This window comes from Anser brachyrhynchus (genome assembly GCF_964034855.1).
Source record: "Anser brachyrhynchus genome assembly, chromosome: 1".
NCBI lineage: Eukaryota > Metazoa > Chordata > Aves > Anseriformes > Anatidae > Anser > Anser brachyrhynchus.
This window is the reverse complement of record NC_137694.1, coordinates 173524091-173539090: the sequence shown is the minus strand read 5'-3', so window position 1 is coordinate 173539090 and position 15000 is coordinate 173524091. Positions and strand designations below refer to the sequence as shown.

At 41.1% G+C, this 15000-nt stretch overlaps 1 protein-coding gene across 2 annotated transcripts in view; it reads left to right on the top strand.

Annotated features, from left to right (window-relative positions):
* Window positions 1-15000, top strand: part of LOC308188218 (uncharacterized protein) — a 248218-nt gene that overhangs the window by 70497 nt on the left and 162721 nt on the right. The window contains exon 1 of one of the 2 annotated variants that reach the window (XM_080577040.1): window positions 3172-3193. The exons of the other annotated variant lie outside the window; for it this stretch is intronic. The gene's annotated coding sequence lies outside the window, so the exon portion shown is untranslated. Of the gene's footprint in view, window positions 1-3171; window positions 3194-15000 lie in introns of those variants that run through there. 2 annotated transcript variants of the gene reach the window in all.

Sequence of the window (15000 nt, the reverse complement as noted above, 5' to 3'; positions counted from 1 at the left end):
CACTGATATAAAATATCACTGTTCTACAGAAATCAAGGAGCTCTGACAGCAAAGGAGGGCATTCCTTGCTTCTCTTAGTGTTCTTTTGTAGGTATCCTAAAAGAACAGTCTCACAGCTGGTAACATGGATACCCTTCACAGTGTCTTTTCATACTGCAGAACATATTCATAGGCATAAAATATTAAGTATTATTGTCACTATGTAGTTGTTTTATAGCTTTTACAGCTAATTTACCTGCATTTAGATTTCACAGATATGTTAGTGACATAGAAGAATAATGTCTAGAGTAAATTGTCATGAAAGGAAAACAAATAGATCTACATTATGCAACTCTCAAGATATATAGTATTTCATCTGTTAGCACTTCAAGGTGTCCACAATTGCTTTATACTTGTGGACATACATGCCTTCCTAATTTTGGTATTATGCCTTAAAATCTGTTTTTATCGCTAAAGGCCCTTTATTATGAAAATAAATAAATAAATAAATCTCTTAGTTTTGCTGAATGTGATTTTTCTGACACAACCTTTAATACCCAAAGGTCTGTAAAACATTAATATGAATGCTCACTGCGACTGATCTACTTAAGATTTAGAAACAAATATAAAGCTTCTACTGTTTGTCTGTTCTGTGCAACTCTTTTTAATTGCTAGGTATGAGCCCTATGGGACCAAGTTCACTCAGGGGACTGGAAACAACATACGGGCACTTTTACCTGTAGAACACCATTTCAAGTCTAGTTCAGATTAATAATGACTGAAATGTATTATATCACCTGCTGTCTCTAGAATGATCTGTGCCAAACTATGTGATAATTCAAAAGAAATCCTAATGGATCTCAAACTCATCAGCTTTGTATCATATAAAACCTTAATAGCAAGCGTCACCAGACAGTCTGTAGCTTTCTTGGCTAGGGAAGCCAATACTGATATTTTTCATGGATAAAAATATTTGTATTTTGGCAAGTTGCTTATTTGCTGGAAAATAGAGTTTTAATCATTCCAAAAATTCTATAAGGTTAAAAATTAGCTTGATGGTTTAAATGAAGACATTAAATTTATATATATATCCACACTTTTAAAAATTAAATAGTTAGGACATGTTATTCAGTATATCGAAAGATGAAGTAGATGTTCATTTCTTATTCCTTCTTAATAAATTCTGGGTCTATAATATTTTGTTTAGAAGAAAACACCTAAAATATAATCTTACAGTGTATTTTTGATTTAATATTTTTCTGTAAAACACACTCTATTTTGCATGTAGCAAACACTAAAGCAAAAAGTAAACCAGAGTGAAACACCTCTCAGGTGGCATGTGTGAACCCTCATCCTTACAAGCAAATTGTTGCTATTTATCTTGGATTAAAATAGCATTTTAGAATTTCATGCATATTGAAATGTTTGTAAGAAATGGGAAGTATTGAGATGCTTTATAAATGGATGGTTAGAATTTGTTTCCAGAGTAATATAAAACCATTTCAAAACCTTTCACAAACTAAATAAAAGAGTGAGTTTAAAAGAATATTGCTTCTGGTCAAGATTCACAAAGGAATTAAGGGTTTTGTATTTTTTTCCTTGTTGAATTTATAGGGACTTTGAGTCTTTAATGACTTTGGGAGTCCACTTCTCAAGACTGCCACCAGGTTTGAAGAACGTTTCCGTCAAGTGTTCTTTTAATGACTGTGATTATGACTCTTGGGTTTTAAGCATTCGTTCCAGAATATTGTATGACAGATAGCCTCCTAAATTGTCGATGATACCTGGAATATCTTTCTATTTCTTCTGCTCTGCAGGTCATTACCCATGACCTGGTTACCCAGAATATGGAGAAGGCTGAGGTACTCAATGACTTTTTTTGCCTCAGCCTTCAACAGCAAGAGCTCGAGCCACGTAGCCCAAACCACAAAAGGCAAAGACAGGGACTTGACAAATGATGAACCACCAGGGAAAGATCAAGGGGAAGATCAAGTTCAAGACCTGAAGATGCGATACGCAAGTCCATGTGTCCTGAGAGAACGGGTGGATGTAGTTGCTAAGCCACTATCCATCATATTGGAGAAGTTGTGGCAGTCCAGTGAAGATACGACTGACCAGAAGAGGAGTAACATAACCTGAATTTTAAAAAGAGAAAAAAGGAAGACCCAGGGCACTATAGGCCAGTCAGTCTCACCTCTGTTCCTGGCAAGATTAGGTAGCAGATTCTCATGGAAACTCTGATAAGGTACATGGAAAATAAAGAGGTGATTGGTGACAGCCAACATGGCTTCACTAAGGGCAAATATGGTGGACTTCTAAGACAGGGTTACAGCATTGGTGGGCAGGGGAAGATAGAATGACATCATCTACCCGGACTTATACAAAACATTTGACACTGTCCTGCATGATAACATTGTCTCCAAATAGGAGAGAGGGATCTGATGGATGGACTACGTGGTGGGTGAGGAATTGGATGGATGGTTGCACTCAAAATATTATGGTCAACAGCTTGGTGTCCAGGTGGAGATCAGTAAAAACTGGTGTTCCTCAGGGGTCAGTATTGGGACTGGCACTGTTTAACATCTTTATCGGTGACATGGACAGTGGGATGGAGTGCATCCTCATCAAGTTTGCTGATGACACCAGAGGAAGTGGTGTGGTCAACACACTGGAGGCAAGGGATACCATCCAGATGAAGCTGAACAGGCTTGAGATGTGGGCCTTTGAGATGTGTTGGTTTTACTGTGATAGGCAACTGAACTCCACCACAACAAGTCCACCGTTACCCTCCACTCACCATTAGACTTTCTCACTGGCCATATAGGACTATTGAAGGGTGAGCGAGTCTTGCTGATCATTCCTTGGCTCTCCAGACGATGAACCAACTCATGGATGGGAATCAGGGAGTCTCGGTTGGTGCGATATTGCCGTCAGTGCACTGTTGTGGTAGCGATTGGTACCTGCTGATCTTCAACCTTCAGCAATTCAACAATGGAAGGGTCTTCTGAAAGGCCAGGCAAGGTAGACAGCTGCCTAATCTCTGTGCTCAAAGCAGCTGTGCCAAAAGCCCACCAGTACCCCTTAGGGTCCTTGAAGTACCCTCTCTTGAGGTAGTCTATGCCAAGGATGCATGGAGCCTCGGGGCCAGTCACAATGGGGTGCTTTTGCCACTCATTCCCAGTTAGATTCACTTCAGCTTCCAATACAGTTAGCTGTTGGGATCCCCCTGTCACTCCAGAGATACAGATGAGTTCTGTCCCTTGGTAGCCTGATGGCATTAAGGTACATTGTGCGCCAGTGTCCACTAGAGCTTTGTATTCTTGTGGTTCCAATGTGCCAGGCCATCGGATCCACATAGTCCAATAAATCCGGTTATCCCTCTCTTCTACCTGCCCAGAGGCAGGGCCTCTCTAGTCCTGGTTGGAGTGTCTGCCACTTAATTCTTGCAAATGAGAAGCAGAGGTCTCTTCATCAGGGTGAAGAATAATATCAGCCCCTCTACTGCCTCTGGGGAACTGCCCAACAGAAACCGGAAAAGCGTTTTTCTTGGGAGCCCCTCTTCTTTCTGCAGTATTTCCTTGCAGTTCACGTACACGAGCAGCTAGGGTTGAAGTAGGTTCGCCATCCCACTTCCTCATATCTTCCCCATGGTCACACAGATAAAACCACAAGGTGCCACGTGGTGTGCGTCTTGGATACTCTCTCCCTCAAGCAGAAAAATACTGATTCTTAGTGGCTGAAATATCACTCTGTCTGGATGAGGACGGATATGCTCGTTCTACGAGGCAGTCAAGTCTTTCAGACAGTTTCTCCACAGCTGAGACACAGGCCCGTAGTGGAACAGAGAGATTGTCTTCATATTTTTGAAGCTGGCAGGATATAGTATACACTGTTGGTCCCATCCCCGCATCCCAATTAAATACTGCCAGTGTACTGGCGTGTGATGATGGTGCACTCCGCACAAATTTATGCCACATGGATGCTGTGCACTGGACTTCATCAGGATCTTGAGGTGTCTGGGCATTGTCCAAATCACTATAAACCATCTCCAGCACAGCTAATTCCCACGGATGCTGGAGACCTTTATCCACAGTGGTCCACTTACCTAATTGATATACAATATCTTCCTTGTGGGGATATCTTTCTTTCACACCTGCCAAGAGTCACCTCCAGAGGCTGAGAACCTGTGTCTCTCTCCCAATTCCTTTGTTAGTTACCATTTCTCTAGAGAGGGATCCCAGCTGTTTGGCTTCATTTCATTCTAACTGTTGGCTATCGGCCCCAGCGTCCCAGCATCAAAGCAGCCAGGTGAGAATGTGTTCACCTGGGTGTCGACCATAATCCCAGAATCCCAGAATCACAGAATCACAGAATCGAAGGGGTTGGAAGGGACCTCGAAAGATCATCGGGTCCAACCCCCCTGCCAAAGCAGGCTCCTTAGAGCAGGCTGCCCAGGTAGGCGTCCAGACGGGCCTTGAATATCTCCAGGGAAGGAGACTCCACAAGCTCCCTGGGCAGCCTGTTACAGTGCTCTGTCACACTCACTGTGAAAAAGTTCTTTCACATGCTGGTGCGGAACTTCCTGTGTTCTATCTTGTGGCCATTGTCCCTTGTCCTATCTCCACAAACCACTGAGAAGAGGTTGGCTATATCCCTCTGTCTCCCAAACCTCAGGTATTTATACACATTGATAAGATCCCCTCTCAGTCTTCTCTTCTCCAGGCTGAACAGACCCAGGTCTCGCAGCCTTTCCTCATAGGGAAGATGCTCCAGGCCCCGTATCATCTTTGTAGCCCTCCGCTGGACTCTTTCCAGGAGATCCCTGTCTTTTTGTACTGGGGAGCCCAGAACTGGACACAGTACTCTAGGTGAGGCCTGACCAGGGCAGAGTAGAGGGGAAGGATCACCTCCCTTGACCTGCTGGCAATGCTCCTTTTAATGCATGCCAGGATCCCATTGGCCTTCTTGGCCATGAGGGCACACTGCTGGCTCACGGTCAAGCTGTCGTCCACCAGGACCTCCAGGTCCCTCTCCTCAGAGCTCCTCTCCAGCAGGTAATCCCCCAGCCTGTACTGATACATGCGGTTGTTCCTTCCCAGATGCAGGACTCTACACCTGGTCTTGTTAAACCTCATTTGGTTTCTACCTGCCCATCTTTCCAGCTGGTCCAGGTCTCGCAGAATGGCAGCACAGTCTTCTGGTGTGTCGGTCACTCCTCCCAGCTTTGTATCATTGGCGTACTTGCTGAGGGCAGACACTATTCCCTCATCAAGGTCATCACTGAAGATGTTGAACAAGACCAGACCCAGCACTGACCCCTGGAGAAGGCCACTAATCGCAGGTCTTCAGCCGGACTATGCACCACCGATCACCACCCTCTGAGCTCGGCCAGTCAGCCAGTTCTCAACCCACCTTACTGTCCACTCCTCTATCCCACACTTTCTCAGCTTTGCTATCAGGATGTCATGGGAGACAGTATCAAAAGCCTTGCTAAAGTCAAGGTAGATGACATCCCTGATCTGCCCCCATCTACCCAGCTGCTAATGTCATCATAGAAGGCAACGAGGTTGGTCGAGCACGACTTCCCCTTGGTAAATCCATGCTGACTGCTCCTCATAACCTTCCTCTCTTCAATTGCTTGGAGATGACATCCAGAACAAGCTGTTCCAACACCTTTCCAGGGACAGAGGTGAGACTGACTGCCTGGATCCTCCTTCTTGCCCTTCTTGAAGACTGGAGTGACATTGGCTATCCTCCTATCTTCAGGCACCTCTCCTGTTCTCCAGGACCTCCAGGACCTTTCAAAAATGATAGAGAGCGGTTCGGCGATCACCTCTGCTAACTCCCTTAGCGCACGTGGATGCATCCCATCGGGACCCATGGATTTGTGTGCATTGAGCCCACTCAGGCTCTCCCCAGCTACCCTCGGGTCAACCACAGGGGAGCCCTCCATTTCCCAGACCCTTTCTCCCCTCACCAGGGTCTAGGAGTCGTGGGGGGGAGTCCTTGAAGCAAAGACTGAAGCAAAGAAAGCATTCAGTATCTCCGCCTTCTCGGCATCTCCCGTTACCAGGACACCCCCCGTCATTCAGCAAGGTACCTATATTATCCCTAGTCTTCCTTTTACCATTTACCTACTTAAAAAAACCCTTTATAATATAAAATTTATAAAATAATCCTTTCATATTTCTTGCAACTCGCTCAGGGATAGGGATCGAGTGGTTTCTGATTCCTTTATGATTTCCATCTCTTCTTCCTGCTGTTTTTGTGATGGCTCTGCTTTAGAGCTGCCTGCCTTCTCCCCTTCTCCCTCCTTCTTTGAAGAGGCTTCTTGCCTTACTAAATGAGCTGATTTCTGTTTCCATTGTTTTGACTTGGCTATGGGGGGGGGACTGATACCATAGTTGGTTGGTCCTCTGGGTCAGCCACAACATGTGTTATCTGGTCATCAGATTCAGAGACCTCCACCCCGCCTTGAGAGTGCTGGACAGTGTTAAATCGTGTTTGATAGGCATAAGCTAGGACCTAGCACAGTGCTGCAAACTGTCGTTCTCCGGCATTGTCTGGGTCAGCATATACAACTCTCAAACATTCTATCAGGCTTTTAGGATTTTGCACTTGTTCAGGAGTGAAGTTCAAAGCTACTGGAGGAGACATCCGTGACAGGTACCTGCCTATATCCTCCCACACACCTTGCCACCCGCCACCAGACTGTTTTGGGACAAATTTCTGGGTAAGCTTTCTAAACAATCGATTAACATTAGAGAGAAGAGGAAACCCATTATTCAGAGTTAGAAATAGCAATATATGGGTTATACATGGATATTCAAAATACTCAGAAACTGTTGTAGTTAGCCCACTGTGAAAGAAGGAGGAGGTACCATTCCTGATATTATTCATAAACTGACTTCCAGATGAGGAAAGGAAGGCACTGTAATTCTGAATATTCTCTAAAAGATAGTTTCCATGAGACACAGATGATAACAGTGCAGAGCCTGAATGCCAGATTAAACTCAAGCCCAGTGCTTGGCAGCACAGCAAATTAAAGAAAAATGAACACCGATTGTAGCACACTCTCGGATCGGATATAGAGGAGAAAGGAGAACATGACGTGGATACGACACATGCCAAAAAACAAAAAACAAGCCAATATTAACAGGACACTGAACATGATGACTAGCAAGTAAGTGTTTTAGCTGTAAGAGTTTTAATCAATTCTACTGTTATCTCAACCTTTTGAGCCCCACATTGGGCGCCAAAAAGGACTATGGTGGTTTTACCATGATAGACAGCTGAACTCCACCACAACCGCTCTCTCACTCCCCCTCCTTAGAATAGGAGGGGAAGAAGTAAAGGAAAGAACAACTCACGGGTTGAGATAAGGATGATTTAATTAAAGGGAAAAAATAATTATTAAGGAAAGATTATTATTAATTAAACTGTTTAACTAAAGGGAAAAATGGGAAAGGGGAAAGGGGAAAAGGGAGGGAAAAAAAAAAAAAAAGTAAAGGCTATGTGGAAGTGCAGAGGAAAGAAATTACTTTCTACTTTCCACAAATGAGCAATGCATGACCACATCCTTGAAGCAGTGCCTCAAGGCATGTAGCTGGTGTTCGGGAGGAGGACAGATGTTTTCACGAGAGCTCCCACACCCCCAAACCACACACACACACACACACACACACACTTCTTCCTTTTTCCACCTTTTATTGCTCAGTGTGACATCATATGTTATAGAATATCCCTTTGGTTGGTCCTGATGCTGTGCCAGCACTGCTCAGCAGCAGACATAACACTGGTGTGATACCACTGCTTTTCTAGCTACAAGTGCAGAGCACAGCACTGTATGGGCTGCTGCATGGAAAGTTAGCATCCCAGCCAGACCCAGTACATGAGAACCTCCTGAAGTTTTACAAGGCCAAGTTCTGCATCAAGGCCACAGCAGTCCCAAGCACAAACACAAGCTGGGCAGAGAATGGATTGAGAACAGCCCTGATGAGAAGTCCCTGGGGTTGTTGGTTTACGAGAAGCTCAACATGATCCACCAATGTGTGCTTGCAGCCCAGAAAGCCAAACACTTCCTGGGCTACATTAAAAGAAGCGTGGCCAGCAGGTTGAGGCAAGTGATTGGTTAAAGGAGAAGGCTCTGGGGACACCTTACAACAACCTTCCAATATGTAAAGGGGGACTACAGGAAAGATGGGGAGGGATTCTTTTTCAAGGTGTGTAGAGATAGGATGAGGAGTAATGGATGTAAACTAAAAAGGGTGGATTTAGATTAGATATTAGGAAGAAATTCTTCATGATAAGGGTGGTGAAGTACTGGAACGGGTTGCCCAGAGAAGCTGTGGATGCCCCTTCCCTCAAAGTGCCAAGTTGGATGGGGCTTTGAGCAGCCTGGTCTAGTGTAAGGTGTCCCTGCCCATGTCAGGGAGGTTGGAATTAGGTGGTCTTTAAGGTTTCTTCCAAACAAAATCATTCAATGGTTCTATGATTCTATGAAGGTGGCAATGAACAGTTCAAGCTGTGCATCTGGAATTTTTCTGATGGCTCTGGTATTTTTCAGATACAGTGGTGTTTGTATCATCATTTACTGAGCATCCCCTTTTCACTTAATGGAAAGATACTTGTAAGACTCTTCCAGCATGTTTTTCAGATCTAGCTGAGATATTCTGACTTCAGTAAAACACTTTTATATTAACAGCTCAAGAAGATGTAAAATTTTAATCATATGAATAAAATTATGAATGTTATGGACTAGAAATAAAAATAGAGAATTGAAAAATGTTTTCTAAAGAGAAAGATTTTGACAAGCTTTGGGGAAATTATATTGTTTTTCATTCTTGTTGCACACAGTTTGCTATATCATTGGTATTATTTAGCAAAAAGATGTTGTTATTGTTGAATATTTTGGATCATGAATGATTCCTAATTTCTATTAGTAGTTAATGAAAATGCTATAATATGCAATTTTAGTTTTCCTGGGGTAATTAAAATGTATTTTAATGAAATAAAATGACTAAACATCTCCCCAGTTTTCCTTGGGAAATATATTGCTCAGAGAAATCTCAGCTACATAAACTTTTAAAAGATTTTTTATTTGTTAAATGAAATTCATAAAACTTTTTCACTGAAGGGCTTTTGTTTTCTGAAAAAAAGATGAATAATTTCTTTTTTTTTTTTTTTAATTTAAAGGGAATATTTAGATGTACTGTTATTATTTTCATTTACCATATAAGAATGAAATAAAAATGTGCCATAAAACATATTTCTACAAAACTCTTTTCTGAATAAATTAAATTTATATCTGCATTTTGCGATGGTAATGCTTTTTAACAAGAAATCAAGAATTCATCTTTCTGTTTCTTTCTGTTCTAGTGGATTTGATACTTGGGTCTACTAATTTCTGAAGATTTCAGGAAATTACAACTCTGGACATTCTTTCTTTCTCTCTCTCTCTCTTTCTCTCTCTCTCTCTCCCCCCCCCTTTTTTTTTTTTTTTTTTTTTTTAATTTTGTCCTGGTGTTGCAAAAGGAAATTACTTCATGAAATAAGATTATTTAAAGAAGCATATCATATACTTATTTTCTCACAAGCATTCTGATAGTAAGTGTAGGAGATCCTAGAGAAGTACTGGAAAAATCTCTTTTAACAGTTTTTCTCTAGCTAAGTTATTCAAAACTTCAGAAAAAATCCTTTAAATTAGTCTTTAATTTTAAATATTTCACTTACTATGGCTGATGAAAATGTTTGATCTGGTGTGATAAAGACTGTTGTGTAAGACTGACATTACACAAGACAAACCTGGTTTACTACAAAAGCAAGGTAGTGATCATTTGAAATCTGTCTACATTGAGTACAAGTTGCATGAACATTCAACATATCTATCAAAGTAATGTTACTATAGGATACTGAGATTTCTGCATAGTCATCATAAATGGTTAGGTATCTTTTAAATCAACCTGAAAGACATTGTCTCCCTGTTTATGTGCCTTAACATCAGAAAAAAAAAATAAGTAAAAATCATTGATTTGTTTATAGTTTCCTGATTCTGAGTTACTTAGTACAGCACACATTAGAACATATGGCCTGACTATACTTCACCTTGTTGGTTTACGCACTTCCAGGAAACAGTACATTAATTTCTGATATACCTGTGTCTGGCATTATATGCTCTTCTGAACAAAACGTGAATAATGTGGACGGATGATGAACAAGGAAAGCTGCTGAAGAACATAGGTGAGAAGCAATTGGATAACAAACTGTGGATGTCATACAGTGCTTATCTCAGAAAATAGAGGGAAAGGTGGAAAAGCTCAAAAACTATCTCTGGCTTAGGGCCTGTTCTTCATGAACAACTAATGAATACCAGAATTGGAGAAAAACAATGAAGCATTAATAGAGATCAAATTTGCATGTGACTCACATTTCTTCCTGATCTCCCTGGAGTGTCTACAATTAAGCCTAAGTCTTCAGTGTTCATTTTCCTGAAGAAATGAATGCTTTCCATCTAGACTGAGAAACAGAACTTCAGTCTTCTTACAACTGCAGTGGTTATTGTTGTTATTATTATTATTATTATTATTGTTTTATTGCTTAATGTTTATAATAGACACAGGGATATAATGTCTGCTTCTGAGAGTTAACCAATCAACTTCCCAAAAAAACATAGACAAAAAGTCCTATGTTTGGACAAAATACAGGAATAAAAGTATATCCTGAAGCAATAAATAGGTTTTGTATATATTTAAATGTTGATACCTAGCTACCATATAAGAAATTTGCAGATGAAATCTACAAATCAGTTAGTATATCTAGAATAGCTATGTATGTCTAGGAGGACCCAGGAAACTACAGACGAGTCAGCCTCACCCCCATCCCTGGAAAGGTGATAGAATTGCTCATCATGTAGGTCATCTCCAAGCATACAGAGGAGAAGAAGATGATCAGGAGTAGTCAGCATGGGTTCACCAAGGGGAAATCAGGCTTGACCAACCTGATAATCTTCTATGATGGAAAGACTATCTGGGTGGATGAGGGGAGGACAGTGGATGTTGTTTGCCTTGACTTCAGCAAAGCTTTCGACACTATCTCCCATAACATCCTCATAGACAAGCTGAGGAAATGTGGGATGGATGAGTTGATAGTGAGGTGGATTGATAATTGGCTGGATGGCAGAGCTCAGAGGGTTGTGCTTAGTGGTGCGGAGTCTAGTTGGAGGCCTGTAGCTAGCGGTGTCCCCAGCAGCCTGTACTGGGTCCAGTCCTTTTTTTGTCAATGACCTGGATGATGGAATAGAGCGCACCCTCAACAAGTCTGTGGATGATACAGAACTGGGAGGAGTCTCTGATACCCAAGAGGGCTATGTAGAACCTGGACAGTCTGGAGCATAGGTGGTGAGGAACCTTATAAGGTTCAACAAAGGCAAATGCAGGGTCTTGCACCTAGGGCAGGATAACCCTATGCACCAGTACAGGCTGGGGGCTGACCTGCTGAAAACAGCCCTGGGGAGAAGGACCTGGGAGTCCTGGTGGACAGCAGGTTAACCACGTGTCAGCATTGTGCCCTTTTGGCCAAGAAGGCCAATGGTATCCTGGGGTGCATCCTGGGATGAGAGTGTTGCCAGCGGGTCAAGGGAGGTGATCCTTCCCTTCTACTCAGCCCTGGTGAGGTAACACCTGGAGTACTGTGACCAGTTCTTGGCTCCCCAGTACAAGAGGGACATGGAGCTCCTGTGACAAGTCCAGCAGAGGTCTAAGAAGATGATTAGAAGAGAGCAACATCTCTCATATGAGGAGAGGCTGAGAGAACTGGGCCTGTTTGGCTTGGAGAAGAAAAGACTGAGAGGGGATCTTATCAATGTTTACAAATATCTGAAGGGAAGGTGTCAAGAGGATGGGACTGGACTCTTTTCAGTGGTACCCAGTGACAGGACAAGTCAATGAGCTCAAACTGAAGCACAGGAAGACCTGGTTGTATATGAGGAAAGATTTTTCTACTGTGAGGGTGATAGAGCACTGCAACTGTCTGTCCAGAGAGGTTGTGAAATCTTCTTCTCTGGAGATATTAAAAACCCTCCTGCATGCGATCCTGTGTAACGTGTGCAAGATGACCCTGCTTGGCAAGGGGGTTAGAACTAGATGATCTCCAGAGGTCCTTTCCAGCCTCAACCATTCTGTGAATATTGAACAAAAAAAATTCTTAGCTGTCTTTAGATTTTCTTCATCCTTTGAATCAAATGAAAGAGTCCTTTTTTTCAGTCATCAGTAATAAGTTGCATAAGGTTTAACCCGTATTAGAATTTTTATTGTCCCCTTTTCCACATCACTGACACTCCTATTTTGTTTCGTGTGCTCAATCAGAAATGCAATAACTAGTAATCTCTGGAAAACATCTGTATCATCCTGTATAATTCAGTATATTCCAATGCATTATTTCTGAAACATTCTATGTGTCCAAAGCATCCATTACACCAGACAAAAGAGTCCATAAATATTTCATGCTTTCAGAGTATGACATCTGGCACACTAATTATGAGCCTTTCACTTCATATTTTATTTATTTTATAAATTCAGTAATGGGTTTACAGTATAGACATGGTATCCTGTGTCAAAATACCTCTTATTAGTATTTAAAAATTCAATTCCAATACAACAATCACAACAAAGATTTGCTTAGCATCATCTCTATAATACTGAGGACTGTAAAAGATAGTACAATTGTATCAGTGTTCTGTGTTATTAACGCTTAGAGAGGCAAGTGTGGCATGTTGCAGCAGTCTGAGCTGAGACTTACCATATTTTGACATATGACTAGTTACATATGACTAGTTAACCTAAGATCAGAATAGGTACATTTGTTTAGAAAAGTGTTAAACTACTGTTAGCTGTTAGAAACAGGAAATATTAGCTTTATTTTAACTCCATCTAGTACACATTGAGATACCAAACTTATGCTAATAAAATTTTGAATATAACTAGAAGGTGAAAAAAACAGTCAGGGAAAAAGAACAAATAATTAACTATATAGTATGATAATTGGGGAAAAAAAAAAAAAAAAAAAAAAAAAAGAACAGAGAAGACATCCAAAAGAGACAGTATTAAATGATGACAGCTAATAATATGTTGTTAGAAATACATCTGATGTTTCTCACAATTCCAATTCCAATATATTTCATACTGAACTATGTATACATAGGAAAAATTAACCAAGTCAATGTTCTTATTCAAGAGCCCAAGTTTTGGGGTATATATAACTTACCCTGAACTAGAAGGGGAAAAAAAAAATCCATAAAAAAAAGGTGCCTGGTTCCCTTAAGCCATTTGAAAACTTCAGACCTATATAGCAGTGAACTACCTAAATAATAATTAAAGAATGTTTTTGGGTGTGATTGTAGAGAACTAAAAGTAAAGAAGAAATGATAGATGGTATAAGACCAGAGACTTGCAGGAATTAAAAATTCCTGGATCAAATCTCAAGGAACTCAGAATCACAAGATACCATTTACAGAGGGATTATCTCTGAGAAACCAAACACAACCAACCATACACCAACTAGAGGAGAAGCCATCCTTGACCTATATGCAAATAGAGAAGAATTGGCTGAAAATTTTAGAATGATAGTGAAATTAGGAACTAAACACAATAAGTGAAGCTAGTGACATAATTAATGAGCTCAGAAAGCACAATGGTACAAAGATACTAGATTATAAGAAAAAAAAAAAATTAGGCTCAAATCCATAATGCCTGAAAAGGCAGATAAATTTCTGGGCAGGGTCCCAGCACTGCAAGGGTGAGAGAAGCTTCCCAGGGCACTTGACACTGTCATTGGAGCTAGTAAGTGAGAAATTCCTGTACCCGGTCTGCTTGAGGTCATGCAGTTCTTATTTTGCATGGTCCTATTTATGCACTACAGCTTATTGTTCCCTTTCTTTTTCAGTTCCTCCCCATATTCATTGTCCTTCCCATATGTCTGCGCAGTGGAACCACATAAGGACTAATGCCAGATGTTCAACTGATATTGTATATCCAAAGTTCATCCATAAAGATGCCAGGAAAAATTAGTGCTTAGCTGTCCAGAAAGCAGCAAACAATGAGAATTAGCAAGCCTGAATTTGTCAGATTTAAACTCCTTTAAGGAATGGTGTTTTCCAAGCCAAAACTGTAGTAGTAGCAGTAGTAGCAGTAGTAGTAATAACAGTATTCTGAATTGTTATGCAATTAGTTCACAAAGAACTTCTGTAGATGAGATGTATATGGAAGCATGTAAAATTTTCAACAGTAGAGTGAACCTCTAGTTCCAAAACACTTTTGAATGAATGGAGTACACATTTTATTGTTTGTACTGTAAAGTGAAAGAAAGTATAGAGAGCTTCTACTCAGCTCTGACTCTTTCTCATGGAGGAAAGAGCTAGCAGAAATATTAAAATTCAGAAGAGAATGATAGTTTTCAGGCACTGTCCTCTCTGTCTTCTTCTGGTTGCTTGTTGCAAATCTCTTCTCCAGAGTCAGAAACTTCTCAGAATTAGCAGTTTGCACTGCTGATTCTCGGACAAGATCTGTAAGCTTATGATGACAGCACTTCCCCAACCTCTCTGGTATCATAAATCTTGGCTGGTGATTCTGAACCCTACAGAATTGAACAATATTCATACTTAGAATCATAGTTTTTGAAGCCGTTGTTAACATTAGACCAGCATTAGCATACATAAAGACTTACTAAAATTTACTACTTTTAAATCTTATTGAGGGGAGTATATTCAAAGACAAATATATAGTGGGGAAGGGGTGGTGGTGGTGAGGAGTGTGTGTGTGTGTGTGTGTGTGCGGGGGTGGGGGGGAATAGACTATGCCTGAGTGCTTGTATTTTAGTTCAGTTCCAGCAACATTTTACTGTTCAGTTCAGCTGAAAACCTGACAAGATGCTTGCACACCTTTTTCATCTGAGATGCAGTCCCTAAACAAGACCTGTCCTTAGGCTTGTCTTCTCTGAAGTACAGACTGATCAGAGGAGAGGTTTATT